The 14,621-nt window shown below is 28.2% G+C and overlaps 1 pseudogene; it reads left to right on the top strand.

Annotated features, from left to right (window-relative positions):
• The window catches only part of LOC111640594, a 68,451-nt pseudogene that overhangs the window by 9,652 nt on the left and 44,178 nt on the right, over positions 1 to 14,621 (top strand).

Below are 14,621 nucleotides of genomic sequence, written 5' to 3'. Positions count from 1 at the left end.
TTAAAAAAGAATAAATTTAACATGAAACAGTGATTTTAAGTCTGGTTAGTCTGACTCTAAGTCTGATTAGTTAGAGTGATTAAATTAACTAGGTGTATACCGTAAAATACGTTGATTTTTGTCTAAATTTTGATTTTTGATTTCTGTAAGATTTTCTTATTTTTTATTAACCCTCAATACCGAAATAATCCCGGGATCCCGGGATTGAATAAGTATAATCCCGAAATCCCGGGATTAGAAATAAGGACGTGGATCGAATTCCCTAATCGGGACTGACACCACTGTGTTTTATAGGACACAGAAATTACGATGGCTGTTAGAATAATACGAGTGGTCTCATTTGTAGGCAGTCAGATTTGGCACGAGTGGTCTCATTTGTAGGCAGTCAGATTTGGGATGGAGATGGTTTGAGAGACAGCTTACCATAAGAAAGAAGTACACTCAGTGATAGATTTTCTAAACAAATACCATTTATTTATATAAACTTATTTACACATATGTACATACTAGAATTAACCATATAGAAATCAACTAGATCTGTATCATTCTCAATTAAATCATGTCAGATCCCTAATAGAGAGAGAGTTTACAATCAAAACCAAGGTTGATAAATACCTTAAAAGTTTAAAGGGGTGAACCCTTTCCTCGGGACTTCAAGGGTAGGATGGGTGATGGATGCCACTGGAGAAGTTCTGAAGATTTCTTAGAGGTGCAGATGTTGATATGATGTCCCTGGATGAGGGGTAGCTTTCCAGATACATGGATGTCTTCAAGAATAAATCATCCAATATCCAAAATAGTGGAACAGCGGGAGAACTGTTCGAGAAGGTCAAGGCTTGTGACCAATGAGATAGCAAACCTTGACTCCAACCAATTTGAGATAATTGACAAACACACTGTCTCTGTCATCTTTGCTCTCTTTCTTTTATTTTGGGGGTCCTCTCCCTCGCTACTTTTGTCCTTTTTTGGTAATATTACAGTCTATATCCAATAGTTGAATTCTGGTCATTTGTTCCTGGTGACACATTCAGAAGATGTGTAACCTTTGAAAGAAAGTGAATCCAAAGAAAATTACAATCACATCCTTCAATCTTAAGTGTTGGGAAAATTATAAATTTTTTCTTTTCATAAAATATGTGAAATTTAAGCATTATTCTTTAAATAAGATAATGAGATATATATATATGTATTTTGTTGTTAAATAAAATTTCATCGAGTCCAGGCTCTCACAGTTGGGTCACTGAAAATGTCTTTTCCTTTCCTTTGTTAAAACAGATAAGAAGAAACATTATGTTTAATGGTTTCCAGATGTAGAGAACAAAGTATGATAAGGACATATGTGAGATTCATATAAAAGTTTTTCTATGAATATTTCAAATCCTCTCTCACACAAGGGAAAATGGCGTAGGGAGCATTGGGTATAAGTTTATGGAACCAAGGGGTGGTGGCTCAAAAAGTTTGGCAATCACTGATGTAGAACATTAATACTGCCTCCAGCCAATAGGGCGTGCACGGTTTAAATCTCGTCACTTGCATTGTTACTGTCAGCTTGATGTATACTTAACTTCTGGTAGTGAGTAAACAGTAGAAAATGAATGGGAAGTTTTAATCAACTTATAAAAGCATGGACTTAAAGAATGTAACAGTTGCTAAATTATGAAAGAAATTAAACAAATTAAGGAACAAGACAACAGGGACAAAGACAGAATTTTTAGAAATGTACACAAGCTTAAAATAATAAGTATAAAATGATGCTTTTTACACTTGTTGGCTTTCGTTTTCGATTTTGTAACAGAATTATGGGGACAACAATTAAGTTTTAATTACTCATCTTCAATTTCAACTATATTTTTGAAATTTTAGATACATAATAATAAACATAAAACAGTGTTAAAAATCATTGTCATTAATGTTTGTTGATATGTAAAATAATTTTAAACTGTTTTTGAAATTAACTGCATTTTTAAATATAACATAATTATAAGGACACCATATTTTTGGCACAATTCATATTATATAATATTTAGTTAAACCTCCTTTTATTTAAATAACATCAAACACTCTATCAGGCATAGTTAGAATCAATTTTTGCAATTGTTTCACTTCAGTATTTTCTCAAGCATCTATAATTGCTAATTTTAACTGATTTACTTGATGATAATGCTTGTTTTGACCAAAAACTATTTTTGTTATTATGTTCCATAAATTTTACTGTTAGACTAAGATCTGGACTTGTAGAAAGCCAGTCTAATACTTTTTTTTTTTTTGTTAATAAACCAGATCTTAGTTGATTTTGATGCACGGAGTGTTGCATTGTCTTGTTGAAATATTCAATTACTTCCGTTGATTAAAGGTCCAAATGTAATTAAATTATTTTTTAACATATCCTGATATATTGAAGAATTCATATTTTCATCAAAAATGACAATATCTGTTTTTTCATTGAATCTGAAAGCATCCCAAACCATTACACTGTCACTTCCTGACTGACTACTCATTCTAACTTTGGCTTCTCTTTTTTCACATCATGTCAATAATTTTCATAACCATCTGGTCTATCTAAATTCTACTTTTTTCATTAGAGAAAATAACTTTTTCTTGGTCCAGCTACTTTTTTCATCAGATAACTCCTTGGTCCAGCTCATGATAGATTTAGCCTATTGAAGTCTTTGTTGCTTGTGAAAATGTATCAAATTAGGTATCACTTTCATTTTTCAGTATTTTATATTTCTATCATTACGAACACATCATCATATTGTCTGACGGGGCACAAATTTTGGTAAATTAGTAGCTACTTGTCTAGTAGATAGCTGCTAATTTACTTAATGTTTTGTAAAACCCTGGTCACACTATGCGATTTCCAGCTGTGCAGGCGACTGCAACCGCAACGGCTGTTCCCATTAACTAGTAATCCCCCCTCGAAAACTGGCATGACTGCAACCACAACTAGAAACAAAAAGTTTACAATCGTCGCGATTGTAATGCGATTGCAAACGCCCATCCAATTAACAAACACCTTTATGCCAAGTCATGTAGTGACAACATTGAAAATAGTTCATCATCATGGCGAATAGTTAGAGGATTAATACTTTTACAGAATCGAGATTGATCGAGCTTATTCAGGCTTATTCATGTCAACGAACAATGTGTGACCACAAGAAGACGCGCGCGACTCGCATAGAAATCGCATAGTGTGACCAGGGCTTAAGGAAGAAAACCTTTTGTTTATCTCTGTCAGTTAATTTTTTCTTGCTCTCCACTATTATTCATTTTCCATAATTTTCTTGTTTTGTCTATACACTGGGCACAACAGTTTTAGAATGATTAATTATTGTAGCTATTTGTCTGAAACTTTTCAGCACTTTGTAAATCATATATATTTTGAATTTCAGCCTCTGAAATTTCACTATTTCTTGGCATTGTGTTATTAGTGTTTAAAACATAAACTGTTAAGATTTCAAAAGTTTAAAATGATTGGTTGTTTAATACCAGAATTCATCACACAGTGATACACTCAGTGTAACTCCAGTGATACATGTTTACAAAACAGTGAACATTTTCAACTGCATCCGGGTCTTCATCAGGCTATGGTTATAAGGAATTCAAATGCATGTGGAATGGAACAATATAACGAAACGAATGCGATTCAAAATTTAGGAAAGGTTTTTTTGTATGATGAATTATATTACCTCCAGTATTTGTTAAGAGGTTCATTTGTTATAATACCAGAAGTGATGTAATTCAATTTTTTTTTTTTTTTTAAATATATTTACATTTGTAGAGTATTATTATCCTAAACCAGAGGTAACCAAACTAGTGGTAAAAAAAAAAACAAAATCACTTTCTGAACAACCTAATATGTAATAAAAAATTGTTATTTCTATTTCATTTTTTATATTTTACTATTTGTAATTTATTCATATTTTGTGTCAGTATAAAAAGAGTAGGCAAATCAAAATCTAATTTTGAAAAGAGATTGAGAAGTAAAAGATGGTTATGAACTCTGTGATACACGAATGAATAATTAATGTTATGAACTAGTTCAGTTTAAATCCATACAAGTAGCATTTTATATTATAAGTTTTTACTTAAAACTCTCTTTGTCTTATAAATTTATGTTGTAAATACCCAATAAATATTAATTGCCATTGTTATTTTTAATACACTGTAAACACTGAAGTCATTAGAGTATTCTAAAGTGAATTTTAAATGATAAAAATCTACTTTTAATTTTTCATAAATGTATTTAGTCTTATTATCAGGTCAGTCCATAAGTTGGTGTGCATTTTATGAGCTTGAGAAAAATCTTGTTTTACTGTTAAAAATGCCAGTCTAATGTGATACTTTTTACACTGAAGTGTTAAATTGGATTTTATTCATATAATACTGTTCAGAATTAGGAACATTTCAGTTGTTTATTTTCGTTAAAATGGAAGTAACAGATGAATATAAGAGACATGTTTTATACTTTTTATTTTTAAGTGATGAGAATGCTACAAATGCAGCCAAAAAATTAAATACTGTTCATAATCAAACTGTAATTAGTGTAAGGACTGCACAGAAGTGGTTTGAAAGATTTAGAAATAATGATTTTAGTGTGGAGGATAAGGCTCGTACTGGAAGACCCGTTGACTTTGATGATGATGCTCTCTCTGCACTAGTTGAAGCAGAACCATCTTTAACAGTTGATGAAATTGCGGAACGTTTAAATTCATCCCATGGAACTGTTCATAGACATCTACAACAAATCGGAAAAGTTTCAAAGCTAGGAAAATGGATACCACATGAACTGTCAATAGCTAACTGACAACAACGTCAACTGCTCAACTCAAAAGCTTCAACTGGGAAATTTTACCTCATCCACCATATTTGCCAGATATTGCTCCCAGTGATTATCATCTTTTTCGGAGTTTGCAGAATTTTTTAAAAGGAAAAACTTTTGAGGATGAGAACAATGTAAAAAAGGCTATTTCTGAATATTTTGATTCAAAACCGAAATCATTTTACAAAGACGGGATTAAAAAGCTACCATCAAGATGGCAAGAAATTGTACAAAATAATAGTGAATACATTATAGATTGAAATAAAATTTAATTAAAATTTTTTGTTGCTTTTTTTGTAGATAAAAATGCGCACGAACTTATGGACTGACCTGATACATGTTTTAAAGAGAATTTTTTTTTAATACTGTTTTAATAAAAATAATCTTGATAAATTATGTTGAATATTTTATATACAAAAAGCATTTATCTGGTATTATATTATTTAAGACTATTTTTTAATAGAAAACCTTGACAGTATATTTTTACGAGGCTTGCTGATGAAAATACTAAAGAGGTTCCTTTGTAGTGAGACAATTATATATTTGTTTCAAGGCGTTGAACTTAAATATACGTCTAAAGTTTCCATATTTATAGATTTTGTGCTTTTTCATTTGCATATTATCAATATTTGTTTTTTTCATTTTTTCTTTCTTTTGCTGTTAACTGAGATTAATACTTTGGTAATAATGGAAAAATGAGACAAGCATCTTGAAAACTTTTAGAAATTAAATTAATAATATATATTCTGATATCAGAATATAATTTTTTGTTATCACATTTTCTGCATAAATGTAAATTTTTATATCATAATTTTATTGGTGCTATGCTTGATTAAAATGTATAAACTTACAAATTTGATATAAATTCATGAAATTGCTTTCGCTTAGAAAAATCAAGATCAACCTGACATAAATAGTTGTCAACATGTAAGTGCAAAGTCCTATACATAGTTGTAATTAAGCCAGAAAAGATGACAGATTCGTTCCTTATAAAACTAAGAGAATAAAGAGTTTAATTTATCAGAAAAACAACAGGAACAAAGTCGCACATTTCTTCATTTCATCAAAAAGTTTTTTTAATAGCTTAAGATGCAGACACAATTAAATATTTTATTTCATTATTCTTGACAGTTATTTGTAGTTATAATTTATTTAATTGAATACTTGGCATGATCATATCATTAAAGAAACAGAAAAGCTGTTATTAAGATTGCCAAACAGATATTTAAGAATTGAAACATTTTTGGACTGAATTTTAAGCTTAAATTGAAATAATAGACAAGAAACAGAATGATGACTTTCATATATTAGGATTAACTGATTTGAATATGAACCTGTTTAAAATGTGAATAGAATATTCAAATTTTCTTAGTTTTAATACAGAAAAATATTTGAGAATATAATTATTTTAAGTTATACAAACTTTAACAAATTAAGTAAATGAGTAAGTTGAATGGTTACACAATTATAAACAACAAAGAATAGAATACAATTAAGTTTTTCCTATGCTAAGCCAAGTTTTTTATTTTGTTAATAAGGAAGTTATTGTTTTCTTTTCCAAATATAAGGTATAGAGATATGTTTAATACAGATTTTAGAACTTCACTAAACATCATGATTACAATGTTATGTAATTCATCTATTTAGACATACATTTAAGTTTTATTTGTGTCTTGTTGTAAAATCTTTATTGCATACTAAAAAGGTTTATTTGTTTTTACCAATCTTTTAATAGATCAAAAAACCATTCCAGTTTGATTATTTTTAACTTCGAACAATTGCTCAGATTTATGTGAGGTTAATAGATAATTTTCAAATACAATCAGAATAAATTTACCTTGAAAATATTTAATTTTATACTAAAGGCATAAGAGTAAAATCTTGAAAAGTTTAAATACAATACATCTTTGTTTTATATAGGGATTGCATGTAACTGAGTACTGCATAAAGCAAAATTCCATGTAAATTTGTCCTCGCCCCAAGTAGTTCCAGATGATTGCTTAAATACTTATGCAACCATTTATAATTAACAAAACACATGTTAAAATCTGTTTTAAATATTTTATTTCATTATTCTTGACAGTTATTTGTAGTTATAATTTATTAAATTGAATACTTGGCGTGATCATATCATTAAAGAAACAGAAAAGCTGTTATTAAGATTGCCAAACAGATATTTAAGAATTGAAACATTTTTGGACTGAATTTTAAGCTTAAATTGAAATAATAGACAAGAAACAGAATGATGACTTTCATATATTAGGATTAACAGATTTGAATATGAACCTGTTTAAAATGTGAATAGAATATTCAAATTTTCTTAGTTTTAATACAGAAAAATATAGCAAATTTTATTAGTTTTAATACAGAAAAATATTTTTGAGAATATAATTATTTTAAGTTATACAAACTTTAACAAATTAAGTAAATGAGTAAGTTGAATGGTTACACAATTATAAACAACAAAGAATAGAATACAATTAAGTTTTTCCTATGCTAAGCCAAGTTTTTTATTTTGTTAATAAGGAAGTTATTGTTTTCTTTTCCAAATATAAGGTATAGAGATATGTTTAATACAGATTTTAGAACTTCACTAAACATCATGATTACAATGTTATGTAATTCATCTATTTAGACATACATTTAAGTTTTATTTGTGTCTTGTTGTAAAATCTTTATTGCATACTAAAAAGGTTTATTTGTTTTTACCAATCTTTTAATAGATCAAAAAACCATTCCAGTTTGATTATTTTTAACTTTGAACAATTGCTCAGATTTATGTGAGGTTAATAGATAATTTTCAAATACAATCAGAATGAATTTACCCTGAAAATATTTAATTTTATACTAAAGGCATAAGAGTAAAATCTTGAAAAGTTTAAATACATTACATCTTTGTTTTATATAGGGATTGCATGTAACTGAGTACTGCATAAAGCAAAATTCCATGTAAATTTGTGCTCCATCCCAAGTAGTCCCAAATGATGCCTAAATACTTATGCAACCATTTATAATTAACAGAAAACAGAAAATGTGTTTGATGCCACCCTGCCACCCTCCAGCAATAGTTTTAGTTTTGTTGTATAGTGTCAAAAGTTTTTCAGTTTTAGTTTTATTTTAACACAATTCACTGCACAAAAACTTGCTTTTTTCATCCAAATTAGAACCTTTTACTTCCATCTGATAATTTTTTTCACAAAGAGAGACTGTAATACTGTACTATTATTTTTGTTCCACAATAAATTTTATAACAAAAAATATTGATAGTTAGACTTGATAGTGATAGAGAAAAAAATCAAAAACTTGCTGGTTTAAAGGGATGAGAGTATTACTGGTTGCTTATCATCCTAATAGCAATGTTTGATGACAGCAGTAATTTTTAACAACTGGTTATTGGAATGGGAATGGAAACTTAAGTAAAAGATTCTTCTGTTGATTGACAATTATGTGGTGGATCAATAATTTTCCACTGTGTTTGTCTTACAGTTTGTCTTACTTGCTATGTTTTTATACCATTATTTATGTTCAACTTACCTTTTTATTAGATTATAATACTTTAATTTGCATAAAAATCATGTATTTACATGACTTTAGCAGATTAATGCTTATCACTTGATGATCCAAAACTCATCCACTCTATACTTTGAAATGCAGTTGACTTCTCTAAGACATTGAAATAAAAAAATAAGTGCAGAAAAGTTGTTAAAAAATATCATCTTTCTAGATTCTTTTTACCTTCTTAAATGAAACTGGAACAAAGTTATATTAATCATGATTGTCAACTGTTTTAAGCATGGAAGATTTACTAAAACTTCAAAGATGTAGCTGAAGAGGAAATGAAGGAAAATGATGATTTAAGTCCTGATAATATGTCACTATCTTATTTCAAAACATGGATGAAAATTGACAAAGGTATCTGCTTCTGAAAAACTCCTTACAGAAGAAGAAATCTGTTCTGCTGTAATAGAAGAAGTCGCTACAATACACAGAATGTTGGAGCAGCTGAAGAAAGTGATGAGGAGGTTGGCATAATTAACTCCCCAAAAACTTCCAAAATGCAGTGCATGTTAAAGGTGTTACAAAGTGATACATATTTATCAAATGATTTTACAATGCAATATTTGTTTGAATACTTTATCAATGAGTTTTATTACATATAGACTATTAAAATAAAATTTTTACTACTATGTACCAAACAGGATAGTGAAAATTATTGTTTTAAAGTTTTCTGTCTTATATTCAAAATGTACTGTATATGTAAATCCAAATAAAATCCCAAAAGCACTTAATAATATCTATTTTTTATTTAATAAAATAAATCATCTCCCATATACTGATTTCAGTGAGGTGACAAGGGTGAGATTTGTATTCCCTGATTTTATATATTAAACATTTTGATCAGTTGTTACTTTATAATTATTTTAATAAATTCCTTTTACCACGAAATTTTTGAGCACCCCAAGTATTACAGTACTTGCAATAAATTTTTATCTGTTTTTTACTAAGTTTTCAATTGAGTTTAACACAGTTTGGTTTTCCTCATACCATAAGTGCAGTTTAGCTGTTGAAGAAATTTTATTTAATTGTTTTATTTATTTTAAATTTCAGTGCAAAAAAATTGTTATATAGTTTTTCACTGTAATTGTCTATTATTTTTACAGTTTATATTACTTATTACGTCTTTATATCAGTGTTTATGTTTTAACTTACTTTTATATTAGATTATAAATACCATTATTTGTCATGTATATTTTATTTGTAACTATCACTTTTATACCAGACATGCAAGTAGGCTCTATTACCTGGGTCACACTAAGATCCCTGCACCCTCTTGTTCCAGAGGTTGTGAATTTTACAATGCACCATGAGACCATCCATGTCACTGCCAGTCTGCCTTTCTTCTCAGTGCCCTTTCACCTGGTGCTCAGGTCACATGCCCCACTTGTATTCCCTAGTTGTGTCTTTGTTTACACTGACATATATATATATACATACATAAATACATATATATATATATATATATATATATCACTTAGTGAAAAGGTAAAAGCTAAAGACATTAACATAAACAGATCACTTTAGTTTTTACTGAATATTTCTTTCCATTGTATAGTACTTGTTCATTGTATATTTTAATGGCTAAATTGTTTATTGAGTGTGGAGTAACATGCTTTTGCATTACTTTTATATTGAATAATAAAATAAAAAATTTTTTTATAACAGATGATTTGCAAATAACTTTAAGAGGAAGAGAAGCATTTCAGGAAACCATTGAAGAAGAAGTAGAAAAATATAAGAGAGAATTGATTTCTTTACAAAAAGATCTTGAATATAAAGAAAGTAGGCTGACCAGTGAAAATGAAAATAAACAAAAAGAATTGGAAGATTTGAGAAAGGAATTTTTAAATGAAAAGAATAAATCAGAAAAATTACAGCAAAAGTTAAAAGAATTAGCTTCGTCTAAAGGAACTGAACTAGAAACATTAACTAATATCGATACTTTAAAAGCTGAACATAAAGAATTAACTCAAAAAGTTAACAAGCTTGAGAAAAGTTTAAAAACAAAAGAGAACCATTGTCATGAAATTCAGGAAAAATTAGATTCTGCAACTGCATCGAAGAAAGAAATTTTGAATGAAAATAAGCAATTAAATTCAAAATTAACTGAACTGGATAAAGAGGTATAGTAATTTAAATTATATCAAAATTTTTAAATCATTGTTTACATATTTTATTTTATTTATTTATGAAAATAAGTCAATAACAAAATTTAAAATTGATTAAATAAATATAGGCTATTACTGTAATATACATAATTTATTCCAATAAACAGTGCAATCTCTATAACTTAAATTTCATCTTCAGCTGCACTGTTCACTAGGGGCACTTACTATAAGAGGATGTTATTTATACTGAATTTATTTGAATAATAGTCATGACTATTATTAAAACAACCAAATTTATTTCCTGTGAGGACAACCATTATTTTACAGCATTAAAACTACTTCCAGTATACTTGTTAAATGTCAACTCAAGTTTATAATACGTTACACACTCATTCATTCTAAAACTACACGCTGTGAACTTGTAAATTTGTCTTCTTTAATTAAACACTCTAGCCCATATGTTTGTAATATCCACAACTAGTATTCAAGGACGATTACTATTTCTATTCTTTGAGAATAAGGTATGACTATTAATAGAATAAATCTGGTAATTTATTTTTCACTTTATCATTATTCAAACAACAATGCAACCAACTTAAATTTTATTTCAATACATGGCAAGAAATATTATATTTCGGTAGCAGTGGCATTGTTGACATTGTGCACATACTTTTCCAGTTTATAATAAACCTTTATCTTTCTCCAATGCACAGCATACTTACTATTAGAGGGTACTATCTATAACTTTTTCATCTTGCAGCTAGCTGTTTATCGACTGGTGCTTACCTATTAAAGGGAACTGTTCATTAGAATAAAAGTTTTATAAATTTTTAGTTTGCAAAATTTGTAGCAAACTCTATGTTATTTTAAATTTATAAAAATAAAATAATTCATGATTATCAATAAAATCTATTTATAATAGAAACTCTTATCCATTAGAGATTGGAACTGAGGATGTGACAGATAAGAATAAAATTCCCCTATCAGTACAAAAAATTAATTTACAATCTGTAATTAATACACAACTCTATACTTACAGTATTGTACAATGAACCAACTGTTTATTTGCTGTATAGTGCAGTATTTACATAATTTACATACAGTGCAGTACCTTAAATACCATACTGTACAGAAATAAAGACTTACTGGAAGTAATTCAGTAAAATGCAGTACAATATGTATTTCATTATGGTAATAGCAAAAAACAAAAAAAATACAGTAACTTTGCTGTATTCTGTAAAAATGGATTATTGAGTTTTTACAGTATCTGTTTATTGAATTTAAAGGATATTTCTTTCATTTAATACAATATTATATTTATTACTAGCTTACCCGTCGCGCATTGCTGCAATCTCAGAAGAAAGGAAATTCAAGCAAACTCGTTATGATAAAATTCAATTTACATTTTATCATTTTTATTGAAACTTATTATTATTATTCATTTTCATCGGGAAAACATTTCAAAGTGTCGTTTCAATTCTATTTATTTATTGGAGTGTTTGTGGATACACGATATTTTTTGTTTTTCCGTCTGGTGCGTACACGAATAAATCGGAAGGTTTTTCGACGCGTGAGCCGGCCACATACAGTTGTCCATGCGAGAAGCACGGATTCTCCAAATTTAGCCCACACACTCGCAGCGATTGTCAGAAGTGCGATATTCCCCATTTTTATATATATTTTTAAATCCTTTATAATTTTAATTATTTAATTGCTCCTTCCTCTCTTCCTTGGCATGTTGTGAAATTTCTGATAGTTGGATAATAAACCGTTTTATTGTAATTTGTCTTTTTAAATTATTAGATGATATTAAAATTTGGAAAAGGGGATCCCTAGATCGGTAAAATAGGCGAATTTCCTTCTACAACTTCGGTTGTTGTTCGGTATACAGTTAAAGTTTTAACAAAGTTCGAGCGAATACGTAATTAGCAAAAAAAAGTTGAAATAAAGTGATTAAACAAAAATTATAACAAATATCGTAAATAATAAATGCATATATAGAGATATTTTTTGGAGGGGGGAAATGGTCTTCACAATTTGAAATTGATCGAACACACTGTGCTCGAATGCTCGTGTAAACGCGCGCCATCTATTTTAGGGTAAATGCCAGAAACCTTCGCGGGAGTGTATTAAAAAAAAACTTCCCAAAGCTTCAAGGCAATCGTACTATGCCACAAACCTTCGCTGGAGTATATTAAACAACTTCCCACAGTTTCACGGCAATCGGATAAACGGTGTGGTAATGCATGAAGGACACACACACACATACATACATTCATTTTTATATATATAGATTACTGTACAGAACTCTTAACTATAATGACAATAATTTGTAATGTTAAAAAAAATATTAAGAATATAATGAGCTTTATTATTTTCTTATTCATAACTATCATCTGTTACTATAATAATAGATAATTATATAAATACAAGTATCCCTCATATAATACAGTAGTTATGTTCCAAAAAACTGCCTTGTTCGGTGAATCCATGCTATACAAAACAAAGGACTAGTGCAATACAGGGTTGGGTTCCAAAAATTAACAGAAGTATACTATTCTTTTTTGTTACGAAGATAAATATGTTTATTAAAGCAACCAATAATTTATTTTCAATCAATAATTAATCAACAGTCACAATTAAAAGTACACAGCCATATTTTAATGTTAACTTTAGCTAAATGAGGGCATTTTTTATTTTTACAAAGCTTTCTGAGCTTTTTTTATTGATCTTGATTAGAAATATCAGTAACGTCTTTATTTTTTTCATTTTTATCATAAAAAGTTTTTATATATAACAAAATAAAAATATGTTATTAATCAAAAATTTGTTTTAATGTTTGTTCAATTGAAGACAGTGATTTTTTTCTAGAATTTGTATTCGAATACCAAATTGCTTAAGTTGGGGACAGTTTGAGTACTGAGATACTGCTGTATTTTTGTCGTTTTTACGATTACTTACTATGGTTAGAAAAGGTTAATAACACCTAAAAATGTTTAAATAAACTTTATTGAACACAAAGATTAATGTATAAAAACAAAACACAGTGACAGTTTTAAAGACTAAAATCTGAAAGCAACAACACCTGGTTGATAAGAAAGCTAGGATGAGGAAGAAAAAAATAGCAATATCAGTTTTCATTAAACTAGACTCAAAAGATACAAAATAAATTGAAAATTTCAATATTATAAAATTCATGGACAAATTTGAGATAACACATATGCTTACTTGAAAAAAATATATTGAATAAAGGCATTTGCATTTAAAAGTTGCAAAAGTTTGTGTGAAGGATTTCCCAAATTCTTGAACTGTGTTAGAGCAAAACTGGAAACTGTGTTGTATGAAGGATAACTCTAATGAATTTTTTCAAATATTATATAACAGTTTGATTTATATTACTATATAACATTCCAAATATAAAAATAATTGCTTAAAAAGTTTTTTGATTTAAATAATTATATTTAGTTCATGATAATGATAACTTTAGTTTTTAATCCAAAACTAAAGTTTTAAGTCTTCTCAGTTTCATTTATTTATTTATATGCATTCAATTTGTGCTTAATAATAATTTATATGACTATAGAATTATTGCAACAGTGTAATTTTTCTTCTTTATTGTATTGCATTACCGATAGTATACTACATTATTGATACTTTGAGTTTCAGGATTGTATTTGTAGTCTTGGAACCTTCTTGAGATATGGTGTACATCAAAGAAAGATGTTTAGAATATGTAGTAATGGCTCTGTTTTAAGTCAACGATACAATCAACACACTTGGTTTTTTTGTTTTTTTACTTTTCTGCTCTATGGACACTAAGATGGCTACTTGCATTTTTACAAATCATTGAAAGTTGAATTATGTAGTTGTTTTTTTGCACATTTATTAAGTTTGCTTTGGCTTAGAGACATATTAAAATGACTTACACCCTATGAGATATTGTTAAAAAATACCAGAACACTAATTTCTAACTCACAAGTGCACAGTTTATTAAAAGGAAAAGTAGTTTTTATGGTTACTTTTTTATCATTTATTTATGTATTTAACTTAAAGTATGTAAATCAAAATTGAAATTATTAATAAATTAATAATAAATTGTTAAAGTTTGTTAGAGAAATTCTCAAATCAAATCA

This window comes from Centruroides sculpturatus, unplaced genomic scaffold (assembly GCF_000671375.1).
Source record: "Centruroides sculpturatus isolate CEXI.00-Female unplaced genomic scaffold, Cexi_2.0 scaffold1365, whole genome shotgun sequence".
NCBI lineage: Eukaryota > Metazoa > Arthropoda > Arachnida > Scorpiones > Buthidae > Centruroides > Centruroides sculpturatus.
The sequence above is the reverse complement of the archived record's forward strand: the minus strand, read 5'-3'. Positions and strand labels throughout refer to the sequence as shown.